General features: G+C 37.9%; 1 protein-coding gene and 1 long non-coding RNA gene across 12 annotated transcripts in view; one reads left to right on the plus strand and one right to left on the minus strand.

The window, feature by feature from the left end:
- Positions 1 to 12,227, minus strand: part of CNTNAP5 (contactin associated protein family member 5) — a 796,713-nt gene that overhangs the window by 647,941 nt on the left and 136,545 nt on the right. The window lies entirely within an intron of this gene.
- The window catches only part of LOC144291655 (uncharacterized), a 41,912-nt gene that overhangs the window by 19,504 nt on the left and 10,181 nt on the right, over positions 1 to 12,227 (plus strand). For 4 of the 10 annotated variants that reach the window (XR_013359013.1, XR_013359016.1, XR_013359011.1 and 1 more), the window contains one exon: positions 1,774 to 2,137. The exons of the other annotated variants lie outside the window; for them this stretch is intronic. This is a non-coding gene — a long non-coding RNA (uncharacterized LOC144291655). Of the gene's footprint in view, positions 1 to 1,773; positions 2,138 to 12,227 lie in introns of those variants that run through there. 10 annotated transcript variants of the gene reach the window in all.

The raw sequence follows: 12,227 nt of genomic DNA on the forward strand, positions 1-12,227 counted from the left end.
ACACTTTGTGGCCACACAACCTTAGATACTTGATCAGTGGACTTGATACTTAGAATTAGTGAACAAAGAGACAAATATTACTACTCTGAGAAATCTAACTCTTGGCCCGTGAAGACAGACAATAAACAATTCACATAATAAATAAGAAAATTATGTGTTATATGTTGAATTGTGTTCCTCCACCCCTCCTTCCCCCCAGAAAAGATCTAGTAAATATCTTAACCATAGTACCTGTGAATGCCACCTTACTCAAAATTGGGTCTTTGTGGATTTAATTTAATCAAGTTAACATGAGGTAATTAGGGAGGATGGACCTTACTTAATCCAATATGACGGATGTCCTTCCGAAAAAAAAAAGGGGGGGGGGATGTTTAGACACACAGACACACAGGAAAAATGCATATGATAACACAGAAACACAAAGACACAGAGAGAATATGGCCACATGAAGACAGAGGCAGAGATTGGAATTATGCTTCCACATGCCAAGGAAGGACTGAGGCTGCCAGAAACTAGCAGAGGGATGGACAGATCCTCTCCTTAGAGGCTTAGAGGAAGCATGGCACTGCTGATAGCTGGATTTGGAATTTTCAGCCTCCAGAACTGTAAGCCAATAAATTGGTATTGTTTTAGGCTCCCCAGTTTTTGGTTATTTGTTATGGCAGCCCTAGGGAACTAATACCACATAAATCTTTGAAAATGATAAATGGTGCAAAACAAAGAAAAAAAAAGATAACAAAATAAGGAGGAGTAGGGCTTTTGGGGAAAGAAGAAATGAGGTACAGTACTAATTAGTATGGTCAGGGTAGGACTTTTTGGAACCAAACCATTCACCAAAAGTTAAGGGTGGTAGCCCAGAGGATATCTAAGTGAAGGGTAAGTAGGTACGGGAATTGATGGACCAAAGTCCAGCAAATTGTAGGTGGTATGGCTAACATTGAGGGAGAAGGGAGTAGAACAAGTTGTCTATGCAGTCATGGGCCAGATCATGAGGGCCTTCTTGGCCACTTTGAGTGGGAGAGGAGCCAGTGGTTGGAGGTTTCATGGAGTGACACGATCTATTTCATACTTTAATGCAGTTGTACAGTTACTCTATTGGGCATAAGCTCTCAGGAGGCCAGTGTAGCTACAAGGGGACAAGGGGACCATGGGAGGCACTAGGTACTAATCAAGGCAAGGCACTAAGGTGGCTCAAACCTGAATGGCATCCAAGAGGTTGATGAGGAGAGGCAAGCTTGTATTTTTAAGATAGAGCCAATGTGATTTCCTAACAGATTGTATGGGGTGCATAGGAAAAAAAGAAGGTAGTTGTGGGGTGAGGGGCTCTCAGGTTTTCAATTTGACAGCTGGAAGGATGGCGTTGCCACAAGTGAGATGATGCAGATGCTTACAGGTAGAGTGTTATGGAGTTCCGTCTTGATATTTTAGACATCTTAAATGTTACTAAACATCATTATCTAGTCTGGGTGCTGGCAAGAAGCAGATGGCACTTGGATATGCATGGAGAAGGATCTAACAAAAGGACTGTCCTTGCAGTGTGGGAAGAGTGAAGAGAAACCCATGCATGATGATGGAGTACCATGAATAATTCCTAGTGGAAGTGGTCAGCTTGGAAGGTGTGCATGCATAGGCCAGGAACAGGGCTGCAAAATACAGCAGGAAGTGAAAATGAGGGCAGAAGGGAGGGTCTTCTCTAAGGACAGGCAGCCAGCTGTAGTAGCAGGGAACAGGAATGGACTGCGCAATAATCATTCTGACCACATTTTCCCTCAGCCCTTGGATCTCCTCCTCATGCCACCCAGAACAGATCCCAGCAGAAGCCAGAAAAAAAGAACACCAACTGATGAAGTTAAGCTCCTGGGATCAGAGCCAGAGAAAGCTGGAGAGTGGATATGCAGAGTCAGCAAATCATTTACCTCAACACTTAAGCTAGTTTTCCCAGCAGTTGAAGAATTTCAGATTCCTCATCATAGGTCAATCACCTACACAAGTACAGAAGGTCTGAAAATGAAGTGACTGCAGCTTATCAAAGCACCCCAAAGAAGGGGGTTTTGTAATCTCCCTGTGTGACAAATTAGTAGTTTATTCTTTGGGTCTTTTCAGGTAATTCACATTAAAATTCACCAATGGCTCCTCACAGCTTTTAAAAAAGGTCAAACCCTTAGTATATCAACTATGGCATCAACTACGGCCCTTCTCGAGCTCTTTGGCTTGATGTTTCCATTTTCTCCCTTTTTTTTTTTCCCCACCAAATAACTTTCAATTATCCCAGTGGGTCAGTTCTTTCCTGCCTCCTTGGCCTTGGAATGTTGTTCTTTTTCCTGGAAATCCCAGTAACCCTCTCCACCTCAATATCTCCTCAATATCCCAAGCAGGTACTGTTTGCTCAGTCTTTTTCATTGAGACCATGTTTCCAGGAGAGGAGGTGGGAGCAGGGGGGCGGGGGGTATCAGTGCAGATTCACTGGAGGCCAGCGGAGGGATTGGAGCCTGTGGAAACCACCTCCTGTGGACTTGTTGAAGGGGGCCTTCTTCCATCCACCACGTCACCCAAAAGAGTTTAAACCCTCCGGTGCCAGGCCAGTCTGTTTAGGAGTTCTTCTGAGGTTCTTCCCTATGATTGCCAATGTCATCTAATGGATTATACTGCCATATTTAGAAATGTATTTGTCTATATCTTTTTACCTTTTGATGAAATCCATATTCATCTTTTTCTCTCATATAGATTTCATGCGTCATGGGCACCCATACCCCCTTGTTGAATGAATGTATAAATGTTGAGTTTACGTCCTTTAGCTCTGTCTCCACTCTCCTTGTAGTTCCCTTCAAAGGGCATAATCCTGTTATCTTGTATGCTCTATCCCATGAAGGACCCAAAAATAATCTAAACCTTTCTTCCAAGTAGTATCATCTGAAGTGACTTCAAATATTTCCTCACATATTAGGACCTCCAAAGAAACTACAGAATGCTTGCAAAAGTATTTTTTTTCCTTTCTTTTTCTTTTATTCTACATATAAGTATGAGAGGTTAACTCTAACCGGGAGATTTCACTGTCTAAATATAAAATGCCATATCTCTTCTGCTTCTTTAAAATATGCTTCTTTAAAAATAATTAATTTCAATTGTAAACCTGAGTCACTCTTGTTCCAATATAGCAAAACATGTGAGATACATGCATTCATACCTAGAAATAAAGTCTTTTAAACCTCAACAATGGTTCAAAAGTAGGATGTGACTTGAATAATTTTATTTATAGAGAGTTAAAATTATTCTTTGGGGACACTCAGATGTTAGAGGATTAAGAAATAGAACAAGTTTTGGGTCTAGTTTTGACTCTATAAAAATATATTGATTGAACAGTTAAATATGACCTTCCATTATACATCTGGATACAAAAAAAATTTTATTCTGAATAAAATGTGTGAGCTAAAGCTATTGATTTATAAGTACTAATTAATACTTTCTTCTTGTTTATTTTGCTTCAGGAAAAAAAATGTTAGTTATAAGATGAAATAAAAGAAAAAATATAGGGATTTTTTTGTCTTTATAAATCTGGCTAATAGCCTTTAAATCAGCATGTAGTCTATGTTCATTACCATGTCTAACTTGGAAAAGCAACATAGGCAAAAGAACCTTTTAGAGCAGTGATTAATATTAAGAATACTGACTCAAATTATCCAGATTTTAAGACCAGAAAGTCTAGTTTATCAATAGTGACTAACCTCTAGATTCTCATGACATCAAGGCACTCCACCGTGAAAGGAGGACATCTGTTCTTCAGTCTGAATACAATTATCATTCAAATTAATATACACACTTGCCCTTTACATTAACTTGTTAAGCCAGATTTCCCTAGAGATTTCCATTTCAGTGAACATCAACATTTTCCAAAAAATATAGTTTCTCTAAACAGTATACTAATACAACTTTATTTTGGAGGATTATGTCTCTTTTTTTAAGAAAGGGGGAATAAAGAGCAAATTATTAGTAATGTATTTGAAAAAAAAAAAATTGAAGACCAAAAATTGTCTTAGAACCAGTAATGGTACTAAGGCCAGAGAGAGGAAACCAATGATCCCTTGCTTTGTGTATAACAAGCCACGTGATGTTAGTGACAGTTCCCTCCTTTTTACTATATTTCTCTTGGAAAACAGAACATTTGGGCTATCAATCTGTGGTCTTGTGTTTTCAACCTAGAAAAGCAACTAAACTTAAAAGGTCAATTTAATGTGAGCTCAATTATTCTAAATGGAAGAATAATCATTTATTTATCAATAATCAATAATCATTAGACCGTGTAGTTTCTGACTTGAGCTGACATGAGAGGAGTGAAAGTGGGTGATGGAAGTTAGAGAAGATTTTGGGATCACTGATGTGGGATACAAACATTTTTATCCTTCTTAATACACTAGTTAATGTTAATGCCACAGTTTTGTAACTGAAAATAAACTAGAATATTTTCAAGAATTTTAAGAACTGGGAGACCCTCGGGGGCTCAGTCAGTTAAGTGTCTGACCTCTTGATCTCAGCTCAGGTCTTGATCTCAGGGCTGTGAGTTCAAGTTCTGCATTGAGCTCCATGCTGGGTGTGGAACCTACTTAAAAACAGTTTTTTTTTTTTTTTTCAAGAACTGGAAGCATTTTTATAAATTTGCTTGAAAGAGAAAAAAGAACACAAGTTAAACTTCTTAAATCAAAGAAGTATATGTGGAAACATGGAAGTTAAAAAACCCAAAGGGACAAGCACAAACTGAAATGCACAACAAAGGCAGTTCATAAAATCCCCACCCTTTGAGGTTTTTTTTCCACACACCAAAAAACTTTATATATGTATATATATAAAAGACCAGGTCTATGTCATGCATATCTGTTAACCTAAGTAAATGGATAGAATAAAAGACTCAGAGTCTTTTTCAAGCCGTTAGAAAACCCAGATAGATTTCAGTGTTTGCTCTCGAGAGATACCAACATTTCTCCAAAAACACCAATAAAACATAATTCACAAAACGCAAAAGTATGGATTCAACTTTATGAGTTCCATTAAAATATGTCCCAAAAAGTTAAGCTTGTACTATTGTCATCCAATAGTTGAAGAGGCACCTACTTTTGCAGGATGAAAAATAAACACCTTGATGAGTAGTATCATCCCAGATTAGGAGAAGAGTTAAAAAAACTGACCTATTGGACACAGCAGGGTGGGAATGGAGCGAGCCTGGGTGGCTCAGTTGGTGTGCATCAGACTTAAGATTTCAGCTCAAGTCATGACCTCAGAATCCTGAGATCAAGCCATATGACTTCGGGCTCCATGCTCAGTGAGGAATCTGCTTGAGGATTCTCTCCATCTGCCCTTCCCCCTGCTCATGTTTTCATTATCTCTCCCTCTCTCTCAATATATAAATGAAACTTTAAAAAACATGATGCTATGGGAAATAACACATAGTCAACAGTCTCTACAAATGAGGAAAGCTGGAGAAAAAGCTTAGAACAAAGCCTTCACAGACATGGAATTTACATATATTTATACATATATACACACAGATATGTAATATTTATATATAATATTATTAACAATGATATTAATTATTAGATATCATATGATCTTAATGAGATGGGCATCTGTTGCTACACCTTCATTTCTGTTTTCATGAAGAAGAGGCAGCTCCAAAGAATTGGATATCCTGTAATGAATTGCATTGCCAAGGAGTGCAAGTAGATTAGTTGAGATTTTTTTCTTTTACTACACACATTTTTTTATTAAATTGATACACTAAGAAGTGGTTATTTGCTAGTATGGGATATATCCGACTTTAAAATTCAGGGTCCTTGATCCTGTAAGTGTCCCATGGGACCCGTGTGGTGTGAGTGGGTTCTCTGCTCACACATGGGGAAAGTGTGTTATTTGAAACTACACTAATCTCTTCCTCCTCATTAATGGAGATTTTCTTGGTTACTATCACTGTTGTGTTTAACTCATGAAACAGGTACTGTTAGACTTCTTCTCCAACTACTCTTGAAGTTTGCTCATAAATATCATTGCTACCAATTGTTAGCTTAGTGGTGGCTCATATCCTATCCCTATTCAGATCACCAAAGCAATAATTTTTTTCAATAAATTTTTTAAATAACATGCACATTATGGAACAAAGAGGGAGGAAGTTCACCCTTAAGGGCACTTAAGAGAAGTGGTCTAACCAAAGATATGAAGGTTGTCCTTTTTAATTCAAGCATGAAGCCTTTGTATCTTTTTTTTTTTTTTTCTCTTTGGAAGCCTCTTTTCTAAGGTCCCACAAATAGGCCAGTTGATACTTTTTTCTAATTTTCCACATGCAAAAGAACCTTGATGGGGTTAAAAGATATGTGCAACAGGACACAAAAGGCAGATGGAAGCCAGGTAGAGGAGTGGTACCTGTTCTACTCTACAGCACTGACTTTCATAGGGCATGTGCAGAGGGTAACCTCCTTTACCTTCACCCTCTGTCCTATAGATGAACTCATTATCCCTTATATAGAGAGAGTAACAATCCTGTGACCTCACAAGGTGCTTTGAACTTGATTAGCCATCTAATGGCAAACGTCTTGCCAATTCTTATGATATAGACCTTTGTCCAGCCCAGTAAATACAAACAAACAGGACAAAACAACAAGAGCAACAGCAATAAACTAAAACAAAAGGAAATTTTCTCCTTGGTTATTCTGAATTACTTATGTTGACAAAAGTGTGTTAATGACAATTACTCAGGGCTCTCCTCATCACTAGTTACATTCACATTTTTTCACATATATTATCTCCTATAAAATTCGCAATACATTTCAAGGTAAATATAATAGCCATGATACTGGAGCTGCAGTAATTGAGGATTGGGGTGTATCAATGATCTGTCCAGGGCCCAGGGACTAGGAAATTGCAGAGCAGATGTATGAGAACCACTCCAGCCTGCATGGTTTCTACTTCTCTCAAGGTTAACAATGGCTCCTGGAGACATCGTGATCCACAAGGCTCTGGAGAAGACTTTTATGAAGGTTTTCAACAATATCCAGACTATTACATATTTTACTGATTTATCTTGCTTATCTTCCTGCACTAGAATATAAGTTCCACGAGGTCAGAGATTTCTGCATTGTTTACTGCTGTATTTCAGCATCTAAAAGAGTACCTGACACAAGTGCTCAACAACTATTTTTTGTATAAACAACAGGAATTAAAATGTAAAATGACACTTCCTAATCATTCAGAGGATGTGCATGATTAGAATATGCATTTCATAAACATTTTGGTTCATTTCAGTTTGATTACTTGATGGAAGAAAACATATGAAGAACCCATAAAAGTCTTAATCTTCAAAATACTGAAATCCTATTCCACATGGTCTTGAATTCAATCTTCTAGACCAGACTTTAAGCCATCCAGATGTAAAAATCCCTCAGGCCATGATTCATCTTATTCTTCATGACAGCAGAAAGTCCAAAGCATGGCAGATGCCACTCTTTAATTCTGGTTGGTGTTGAAATAATTCTATGTCTCTCCTTGTCTTTTTTACTTTCCTTTTTGCGTATGTGTGAGAATAGATCCTTCAAATAATTATTTTATTTTGAGAATTTACTCTGGGTTTGGTTAGATGGTTTGATTTCCAAACTTCCCCAAACATCATTGGAAACACTGATGTGGCTGATTCAGTGTTTTCTCTACCTTCAGGATCTCTTGTTTCTACAATGGTCAATGATAGATATCCTTTTTGCCTGAGTGGTGACTCCAAAAGCAATGTACCAGGATAAACATACTGTCAGGAAAGCCTTTGTTCATGGGGTTTCCCTGCTCCAAAAGCCTCCCTTCACCTTTCTTTTGTCTAAAGTCTCCTCAAAATATCAGATCCTTCCCAAAACATTAGTGAGATCAGAACATTTTACCTAATACCACTAGATTCTTTCATTTTTATGACTCTCCCAACTTCTGATGGGACATTCAGTGTCCTTCTTTATCTCTCTAATAAACCATAATCTCAGAAGATGATTCTCCATTGATTATATTTTCAGATGCTGAGTCGATGTTTTCTCTTTCTGCATTATTTACATTCACATGATCTCATTTTATGAAATAAAATCTTATCCCTTGTTAAAAGAGAACAGGTCAAAAAAAAAAAAAAAAGAGAACAGGTCAGGAAAGACTACCTTTAAGCAAGGCCAACTCAAATTGTCAATTAATTTAATGATTTTTTTGTTGTGAATTTACCACAGGCAGACACTCCAATAAAAGCTAGGGACACAAAAGTACATGAAGCTCATACTTCACACCAAAGAAGAGCCCCACTGACCAACTCACCACACTGTATTTGGCAAACCGTGTTGCTGACAGCCCACCGCATAAACCTGCCCTCCTATCCTGCATATCACAGGTTTATTTTCCTACTTCAAAATGCACAATTCCACTAGGTCTCCTGCTATTCCTTTTAATCCCTTGGGGAAATGTGTACTTTGATAAATTCCTAGGGATGTTGAATTATTATCCAGGCTTCTCTTGCATATTGTTTTAGGAAAGCCTTAATCAAAAGTTCTGGCTCTATGCTTTGAAATCAGACAGATCTTCGTTCAAATTCTGGCTCCCACTTATAAGTTGAGAGTCCTTGAGCATGTTACTAAAAGACTCTGAAGCTCAGCTCAAATAGTTCTACACCAAGGACAATATTTACTACAATATAGTGTCATGAGATATAAGCAGACCATGATCACATTCATAAAACATGAGAAATCTTTTCCCTCTGCATTTTCTTTTCTTCTTCTAAGTTATTCCTTCTTCTCTTCCATTGAATGGGAAGAACTTGGGCAGCCCCGGTGGCTCAGCGGTTTAGCGCCGTCTTCATCCTGGGGTGTGACCCTGGAGACCTGGGATCGAGTCCCACCTCACACTCCCTGCATGGAACCTGCTTTTCCCTCTGCCTGTGTCTTTGCCTCTCTCTGTCTCTGTGTGCCTCTCAGGAATAAATAAATAAATAAATAAATAAATAAATAAATAAATAAATAAAATCTTTAAAAAAATGAATTGGAAGAACTTTGGAGCAGAGAGGATAGGAGTGGAGACAAGCGAGAAAAATAAGCTATTACTATCCTGAGTGTCCCATGAAACCTGATAAACCAGGTAACCTTTGTTTCTTTCACTTCTACCTCTGTCTTCCTAAGCATCAGGTCCCAAATTCATGGTTCTCCTTTCCTCCTCCTCTAGAGACAATGTTTGCCTTTGAAAACAAAACAGACCCTGTCAGCAGCAAGGGGGAGATATGACCCAGGAGCACACAGCACATTGAGTTTGTATTACATTTTCATTAATTTTGCAAGTTAAATGCCAGAAAAACTGCACTATCTTTTAAGGGGAAGGCAAAAAAATTGAAATTTGACTTCACAGGAGGACCAGTCTTCGTGGTTCTAAAAGAACATGGAACTTGTTTAATTCGGTAGTTGCACATGTGAAATATGGGAAATGTAGAAGAGACTCCAGAGAAATTGAGATCATCTAACTAATAAAGTTTAACAAGACCAGTATGAAGATATCTCTGCTTCAGGTTGGAACATTTAACCAATGCTTTTCATGATAAGTTTAACATAAGAGATTGAGTTGTATGTTTGACTGACTAAAGTTTTTGTGTAAAAGGGGAAGACACATTGATAACATACACATGCACAGTGTAAGCATCACCTACAAACATATTTTTGATCATATTTTTGTGTATAAAATGTATGTGTGCATGTATATAAATACATATCATTATATATTTGGGCTTATACATTTGCATATGCATTTATATACATTTACATTCACATATAAACAACTTTATGAATATGTATATTATTTATATATATTTACATATGTGTGTATATTTAAGTACTTAGATAAGCATATGTATACTAATTTGTCTCTAATCATAATACACAACTACGAAAGAGATGCATGCATATGTAAACCAATGTGTACAAGACACATCCACAAAAAATATAAGACTATATATTCTATACCCATCAATCTCAAAGTGTGGTCCTGGATCAGTATAATCAGTATCACCTGGGAACTTGTTACACCTACAGATTCTCAGACCCCACCAGACTAACTGAATCAGAAGCCCTGAGATTCAGAAAGTTTGTTTTAACAAGGCTTCTAGGGATTTCTGATTTACACTTTAGAATGAAAATGACTTTCTATATAATATATAGTAAATGTACTTTGCACATATTTTATTTATAGATGTGCATACATATACTCTTATGCTAACAAATAAATAAAACAAATACTTGAATAGAGTCACAAATGTAGAGCAACTGCCCTTTAGTTAAAGCTGGGTCAACTAGTCATTGCATGGTCCCTTTGGCATACAGAGGAACCTTGCTCACAATCTGTTTCTCAGCTCAGAACTTCTAGAATCTGAGTTGTGACTGAGAAGGATTGAAGTCACACCTCTAATGTTTGTGGAAAGGAGCCAAGAATTGGAGCAAGCCACCTGAAGAGGGTAAGTGTGCAACAGGTGTAGACTTCTCATTCTGTCACTCTGCTAACCTGAACCATCATGCAATTTATATAGACGCTGTCCCTTTAGTGCAGTTGAGACCAATCCTGCATTACGTCTGGGGGGCAAATGAAATATCCTCTGAATAGTACTTTGGCCTAAAGTTTCTGTGTTTGCTCACAAACATATCTCTGCCTGGTTCTGCACATGATGGAACAAAAAAGGGTATGAGGATAAGCCAGAAAAGAAGGCTGAGAATCAAGGAACTTTTATTTCTGGCTGTGCCAATGCTAGTCTGATAATGAAACATTTACTAAGAGCCTTTTAAATGCCCCAAACTCACTAAGTGACTATATAAGTTTCCAATACATGCAAGCATTTCCCTTGCCTTTTGGCAGCTTACGGTCTAGTGGCTGGCAATATGAATGCATAAGGTGAGATCAAATAAGGTCACGGAGAGCAGCATTATGTTGGATGTAATAATCCTGACATTGGGGTGCCTGTCTGCCTCAGTCTGTAGATCATGTGACTCTTGATTTCAGGGCTGTAAGTTTCTGCCCTATGCTGGGTGTAGAGATTAATTTTAAAACATAAAATCTTAAAAAAAAGTAATGCTGACATTGTATGTGGCAGGGAGAGTAAACTGCAAACAATGACAGTTTTCATAGAAAATGTGGCATTTCAACTGGAATTTGAACAGCAAAGGAAAGCTAAGGTAGAGTCCTTTTACATGTGCACATTTCCTTATCTGCCAATTTGGGTTAATAATAACTGACCCCTGACTGTGAGACCATTGGGTGTAGATGTGAGATGATGGATGTGAGAGATTTTGAAAACTTCAAAGCATCATATAAACATCAATATGGCACATTTTGAGAATATTTCCCTGAGACCAAGATAAGCACATTGGGTCTTTGTATTTTGTATCCTAGGTTTTCTTACCAGAACATCTATGTCACCTCAGTCTTCAGGGCAGACATACATACATGCCACCCTCCCCCCAGTGGATAATGTGTCAACCTTGGCCAGTAATGTTACTCTTTCCAAAAATTCCACTGACTTCCAAATAAGGTTTAAAGATCTAAGGACAACTTTTTCCTCAAGCTGTACCTCTCTGAGTCTCAGTAACCGTCACTAGGTGGTCCACATTCTGAAAGTTAGCACACTCCATCCTCATTGCCACTGTGGCTCAGAGGGTAATTTGAGATTTTTAATTACCTATTCCCCAAATTGTCCTTCCCGCCTTGTTTCTTTTTTCCCTTTCCTTTTTTTTTTTTTTTTTTTTTTTAGATTTTATTTATTCATGAGAGATACAGAAAAAGAGGCAGAGACACAGGCAGAGGGAGAAGCAGATTCCAGTGGGGAGCTTGATGTGGTATTCGATCCCAGAACCCTGGGATCACAACCTGAGCCAAAGGCAGATGCTCAACCACTGAGCCACCCAGGTTCTCCTCACCTTGTTTTTTAGTTCAGATTGAACATGTAAAAATATAGAGTACCCAGTTAAAGTTGAATTTCAGGTCAGCAATGAAAAACTTTTTAGTGTATGTCCCTCACAATACTTGGAATGTGTTTATGCTAAAAAGTTATTCATTATTTATCTGAAATTTAATCGTATTTTATCTGACAACTCTCCACCAGAGCGCTGTATCCAAGCGTTCTTCTGAATCACACTGCTCCTCTGTATAACTCTCCTACCCTCCCCTCTAAAATGCTGGGAAGGGCATAGATGGTCCTTTTG

The sequence above is a fragment of the Canis aureus genome, chromosome 20 (genome assembly GCF_053574225.1).
Source record: "Canis aureus isolate CA01 chromosome 20, VMU_Caureus_v.1.0, whole genome shotgun sequence".
In the NCBI taxonomy this organism is placed as follows: domain Eukaryota; kingdom Metazoa; phylum Chordata; class Mammalia; order Carnivora; family Canidae; genus Canis; species Canis aureus.